The 7,028-nt window shown below is 34.4% G+C and overlaps 1 pseudogene; it reads left to right on the top strand.

The window, feature by feature from the left end:
• LOC108765779 (uncharacterized) overlaps positions 1-414 on the top strand; it is a 4,576-nt pseudogene extending 4,162 nt beyond the window's left edge.
• Positions 415-7,028: the final 6,614 nt, after the last annotated feature.

The raw sequence follows: 7,028 nt of genomic DNA, 5'->3' as shown, positions 1-7,028 counted from the left end.
ACTCACGCAACATTTTCTATCTTAATCGGTCCATCCAACCGGGATTGATCCATAATGGCTGATGGCAAAGAATGATCCGTAAATGTGTAAATTTGTCTTAGTCGTCCAATATCAACCAGGATAATAAATCTATCGGCTCTTACTTTATCTTGTAACTTAATGTACGCGAAATGCCGGATTATACTTTGAACGAAATTATTGATATTGTTTTGGTACTTGGAGAATGCTATAATAATTATCGACAAGCAGCGGTATTGTACCATAATCGATTTCCTCATAGACAACATTTAAATTATTGTACGATTTCCAGACTTGTGTTGCGTCAACGACAACGTCAACATCAAAAACGACAAAGATGTCATATTAACGTTCCAGAAAGGGATGATCCAACAGTACTTGCCGTATTGGGAATGATAGCTATTAATCCACGCGTGTCAACGAGGCAAATCGAAATTAGGTATTCCGAAATCAACAAGTTACAGAATATTGATCGCTCATAACTTCCATCCTTACTATATCATTTTGACACAACAATTAACATTGATTTTTAACAAAGACTAGAATTTTGTAGGTGGGCACAAATAATGTTAAATCGTGATCTAACATTTTTCTGATTTGTTTTATTTAGTGACGAAGCAACTTTTCACAACACTGGACAATTAAATCGACATAATTTTCATTATTGGTCTGTTGAAAACCCACGTTTGTATAGAGAAGTTAATCATCAACATCGCTGGAGCCTCATTGTATGTTATCACTATAAAGATGGAATGTAGAATGTGCCATTTCAAATCTGCCAGCATCATCTCTGATGCAAACTTTATTACCTGCAAACCTGTAATGTATAAAAATTAATATACAAAAATATATCCTGTTTTCAAGATCAAAGTTCTTATTAAAATTATTATTAATAACTAGAAGCTTGTTTACATAATACAGTAATTTTTAGACTTTAAAAGATAACTTGATAGATAATTGGTTACCATAAAAATGTCAGTAACTTCTGGTCATTTGATATATGATTGTTGTTATTAATAGCAATACGAGAAAATTTTGATTCTTCATATAACCGTTTTAATTGTAAATATGCATTACGTTGCATACGGAAATTTTTCTGAAACTAATAATATTACAACTAATGATGGTAAACATAAATATTTTCATTATCAAAAGTATTTGTTTTTTATTATATATAATTATATACCTCTTTGTTCGAGTATTTATTCACGATGTTCACATAATTTTTAACTTTAAGCCTTTCTTCTTTTATTAAACATAACATATCTTCTGTTTCATCATCGTTACTACTTGTTTCTAATAATTCATATATAATAAATAATTATACTTTATCAACTATTTTGTAATTTTTTTGCCACCTAGCTAGTTCTGTTTGTCCAAACACCTTCTTCTTCTTTAATTAATGGCTCTCGCTTCCCAATAAGCGGAGGTCGATCACGGCCAGATCACGTCATATAATGAACACCAAACTGCACTGACGAAAATGTCAGTGCAACATTTCTTGAACTCGTTCGGTTCATTCGGTTGATCTGAATACAAATTCAGCACTACACTAGGTCAGTTTTCATTTGCCGAATACGGCAATCTGAACGCACTGATACGGTGCGCAAAATCCAAATGCGTGGCAACAAAAAAGTTCGCACTCACTGCGCACTAATGCAGTCCACCGAATCCGCTATAAGTTAACAGAAGATGAATTCATTATTGCTGTTCGGTTTGTTTTAGAATCTACATATTTTGTGTTTGATGATGTCATACAAACAGGTTTTTGGAACTCCTATGGGCTCCCGTCTTTCCCCCATAATTGCTAATATGGTTATGGAGGATATATAGGAGGCGGCATTGCAGAGTCTTCCATGTCACATACCGATTTACTATAGATATATGTATGATATTTTGTTAGCTGCACCACCTGAGTTTCTTGATTCCATTGTGGAGTATTTTAATTCCATACATGAAAGATTAAAGTTCACCATAGAAATTAACAACTGTAATAAAATCAATTTTTTGGACGTAACTATCCCTAGTAGCACAAATTATTGGCGCAATATTGGGAAACGAATGTACAGCCAATATTAAAACATTGGATAACCAATATTGGTCCAACACTATAAAGTAGACGCCTAGTCATATCTAGCCAATATTGGAGATTCGATTTTTAACCGACGTTTTACATTGGCTATACATTGTTTTTCCAATATTTCGCCAATATTGGGTAAAAATTTAATCTCCAATATTGGTCCAATATTGTAAAGTAGACGCCTAGTCATATTTAGCCAATATTGGGAATTCAATTCTTACCCAATGTTTCACATTGGCTATACATGGTTTTTCAATATTCGCTAATATTCCTGAAATAATGTATAATCAATATTAGAAATAATTGAGTGAAAATTCACTTACCTACGGGATTTGAACCTGGCTATATATGGTTTTTCAATATTCGCTAATATTCCTGAAATAATGCATAATTAATATTAGAAATAATTGAGTGAAAATTCACTTACCTACGGGATTCGAACCTGGGACTTTTGGACTATGAGTCTTCTGCGTTATGTGATGCACCATTTCATGGATTAATAAATGTCTTATTTAATTGTACATATATGATATAAACAATCTATCCACAATATATATCCAATAATAAAGACAAATAAATAAATAAATAATAAATAAATAACAAATAAAGACAATATTAGGTAATAATTGACATGCAATATTGGCTACACATTGGCATTTATTATATAGCCAATATTGTGTAACCACTGACACGCAATATTGGCTACACATTGGCACTTATTATATAATCAATATTGGCATCATATTGGGAAATATTGGCCAATGTATCGCCAATGTAGAGCCAATATTGGATAATGATTGATATGCAATATTGGCGGTACATTGACATTTATTATATAGCCAATATTGTGTAACAACTGATATGTAATATTGGATATACATTGGTATCTATTATATAGCCAATATTGGCATTGCATTGGGAAGCATTGGCCAATGTATCGCGAATGTAGAGCTAATATTGGATAATAATTGATATGCAATATTGGCTATACATTGACATTTGTTATATAGCCAATATTGACATTACATTGGGAAATATTGGCCAATGTATCGCCAATGTATAGCCAATATTGGATAATGATTGATATACAATATTGGCTATACATTGACATTTGTTATACAGCCAATATTGGCATTACATTGGGAAATCTTGGCCAATGTATCCCCAATATAACCAATATTTAGCCAATCTTAGCCAATATATAGCCAATATTCTGTGCTACTAGGGATAATGGTAAAAAATAATATCAGCATTTTTGACAACTATAACAAGCCCACATGTTCTGGGAGGTTTTTAAATTTTTATTCACATCATCCCCTGTGTCATAAAAACGGTGTGATAATTAGGCTTGTGTTGATCGAAATTTTTTACTGACACATCCACAGTTCCAGCAAGTGAATCTCACAAAAGCAATAAAAACTTTACTTAATTATGGTTATCCGCTGTCACTCATATTTCCAATGATTAAAAACAGACTAAAATATCACGCTCACAACTCTTTCCGGAAGAAATCCTCGCCTCTGACAGTAACAAAAATTTTTACCAACACACACACACACACACACACACACACACACACACACACACACACACACACACACACACATGTTATATATAAAATTTATTTCGGAATCCTTTGTTCCTGTAGCGTCTTACGTACAAAAAAACCAGCCTATACAATTTCGAATACGCTGAACAATTTAATTGGTAGAGGTAAAGATAAATTAAGTCATATGTCACACACAACATGGTGTGGTATATAAGATTTCATGCCACGATTGTGATGCTAGCTATATAGGGCAAACAAAAAGAAAACTGCAAACGAGAATTCGAGAACATCGCTGTGACATCAACAAAAAAACGGGATCTCCTTCGGTCATATCAAGTCAACGGATGTCACACATGATTTTGATTGGAACGGGTTGAGAATTTTGGACTTGGATCCCTCTTATAATAAGAGATTAACTTCAGAGATGGTACATAAAAAGGCAGATTAATGGGTTAAATCCTCCATTGAGTTTCCTGACGCACTATATCATAAACAATCTCCCGTTAATATAATTAAAATTAAAATTAAATACAAAATGTAGGAGAAAACGTAATAATTACAAAGAAATAGTTTAAACAGAAGAAAGGAAAACCTTACATGATATTCGATAAAATTGAATTTACGTGTCATCTACACGAACGTTAAGATACATCTAAACAAAATAAAGTCAAATACAAATCACCAGCTAAGCCGTAAATAATAGAGACATTGAAGAGAGGAAACTTCATTTATTTTTTGTTATTGTCAAATAAGAAGTCATATGCTTTAGTTAAAGACTCCGTGTCTGATTGGATATTTAAACCATTTTTTTGATTACGTATGAAAATCATTTCCGATATGAGTCTTTTATTTAATATTTGTTCTTGATCTAGAATCCTAACACTGTCCCAGTCAAAATCATGTGTATGTTCTAAACGATGTTCTGTGATAACAGATCTTTGGTCTGTGTTGCGATTAATATGGTTTCTATGTTCACTAATTCTGGTTTTGAGGGTCCTTCTCGTTTGGCCTACATACGATGCATCACAGTCCTTACACTCAACCTTATAGAATACGTCAGTGTGCATCATCTGTGGGAGTTTATCTTTCTGTACACTAATATCATTGTTTAATTTGTTGATACATTTATACGCTATTTTAATTACTTTACTCTTCTTTAATAAGTTTTTGATTCTCTCCGAGACACCAGCAACAAAGGGCACTGTGAAGTACATTTGTTTCTTTTCTATTTCTTTATCGATTTGATTGTTCTGCGGACTGTTCCATTCACAGAATTTCTTATGTAATCTTTTATTTATGGTGGAAAAAATCAAGTTCAGAGGGTAACCATTGCTCAGTAATATTTTAATAATTTTATCTAAGTTTTTCTTATGGAAAGAAGGATGTGACAAAAGTAGAACTCTACTTTTTTGTTAAACTCACTATCACTCCAATTTTCTGGCAAAGAGGAAAAGAAGGTTCTGTCGTCAATCTGTTAAAAACATAAATTTCCAAGTCCTGTAAAACTATGAGATTTTTTTAGTTTGTCTAGATTTTTGGTGAGTTCAAAGCTGTTACCAATGAAATCCTTTGCTGGAGGCAAACTTTTTATTATAATTTTGTGTAAAATGTTGCCAGATTATGTAAAGGCCTTCCTATAGATGACATTATTATTTAACAGATTGACGACAGAACCTTCTTTTTATATACGTTACGTAGACGACATTGCATTAACAATTAATAAAACTCACATTAACGACCTTTGTCTACTGTTTAATAGCTACCATCCACGGCTTAACTTTACTCCGGAGGAAGGAGGTGACAAGCTTAATTTTTTGGATTTAACTTTAATAATAAAAAACAATGACTCCATAAGTAGGTATATAGGGCCGGTTCTAACTCAGGTCCTCTGAGGAGAGCGCGGGGTGCGGGGGATACTCGTAGGCGAGGGGAAGCGTAGCGCGGGGATTCTTCGGTGGTGGGAGTATGACGTCATGCGGAATGGCAGTAAGATTTTGGGGACTGCAGTCACATACTAGACAACAAAAAATATCACAAAAAAAGAAAATATTGCCATGAACAAAAAACAATACAAAAACAAATAGTTATAGAACGAAAAGTGTTACAAAGGGTATATGCTCCAACCGATTTTTGACCAAGATATAACGTAATGTAATTTTTCTAGAAACAATATTTATTAATTATTATAAATACCTAAATACAACCAAGTTTCGTAATTATTGAGAGTAGGTATAGTAGGCGAGTTCTAACTCTATGTGGCTAGAGCGCGGAGAAGGTCCCCCGGTCGCTGCCGCGACCCCGCGACCATCACAAAAATGCATTGCTGGCCACCGCCGCCGCTGCCGCCGTGGGCCGCCGCCATCCGCCCGTAAAAGTACGACAACCTCATTCTCCTTTTGTCTTTTTATAACTTAGTTTTCACAATACGCTGTGTTCTTTTCTTTTTCTTTTACTAGGGCAAAGGATATGACGGACGGGTAGTAAAAGGAAGTACATATACAGGGTGGGCCATTTTAATCGATCCGCCCAAATATCTCCAAAAGTAAGCGCTATACAAAAAAATTGTTTAAACAAAAGTTGTTCAGGACAATGGGAGACATCTTTCTACATTATTGATTTTGACCTTAAGATCAATTTTTAAGGTTATTTGAAGGTCAAAATAATTTTTTAAAATGAGAACCCCTATTTTCGATACCGGATTCGTAAAGAGCGGGAAATTTTACGTCAGAAATGATAGTTTGATAATTTGCTAAAGTGACCTTCAGAAGGTCAAATGTTGAAAAATCGTCCAGAAGCTGTTTTCTTCAAACTTTAGAACATTTATAGACGAACAAATGTTTTAGTAGGTTTGGAGGCTAACGACCTTGGTTATCTTGACCTTGAGGTCAAATGTAAAGGTTATTAGAAGGTCAAAGTGATTTTTTTATGAAAAACCTTACTTTCCTCGCTAATCTTACTTTTAGCGTTATCCAGAAACAACGACGTGGACATAGTAAGTTTTGTTTCCTTTGGGGTGCTTGTTTACCGTGAGTCCCCTTGCCTCTCACGATTGGGGTGCTTGTTTACCGTGAGTCCCCTTGCCTCTCACGATTGGGGTGCTTGTTTTTCGTGAGTCCCCTTACCTCTGACTTTAACCATATTAAAGCAAGTGTTCAAAGTTGCCTCCATTAGCTTCAAGACACAAATTTACACGCCTTTGGAAATGTTGCACTGTCCTTAGCAAAGTTTCCCTTGGGATTGCAACGCAGGCTCGACGAATACGGTCTATCATGTCTTCTCTGGTTGTTGGCCGTTGTGTAAAAACAACCTCTTTTAACCCTTCCACCACACACCTATTTCAATCATCCACCACACATGGGGTCTACTGGACCCCAATGGCTA

Source organism: Trachymyrmex cornetzi, unplaced genomic scaffold (genome assembly GCF_001594075.2).
Source record: "Trachymyrmex cornetzi isolate Tcor2-1 unplaced genomic scaffold, Tcor1.1 scaffold532, whole genome shotgun sequence".
Lineage (NCBI taxonomy): Eukaryota > Metazoa > Arthropoda > Insecta > Hymenoptera > Formicidae > Trachymyrmex > Trachymyrmex cornetzi.
Note: the sequence above shows the minus strand (reverse complement) of the source record. Positions and strands in the feature narration are given on the sequence as shown.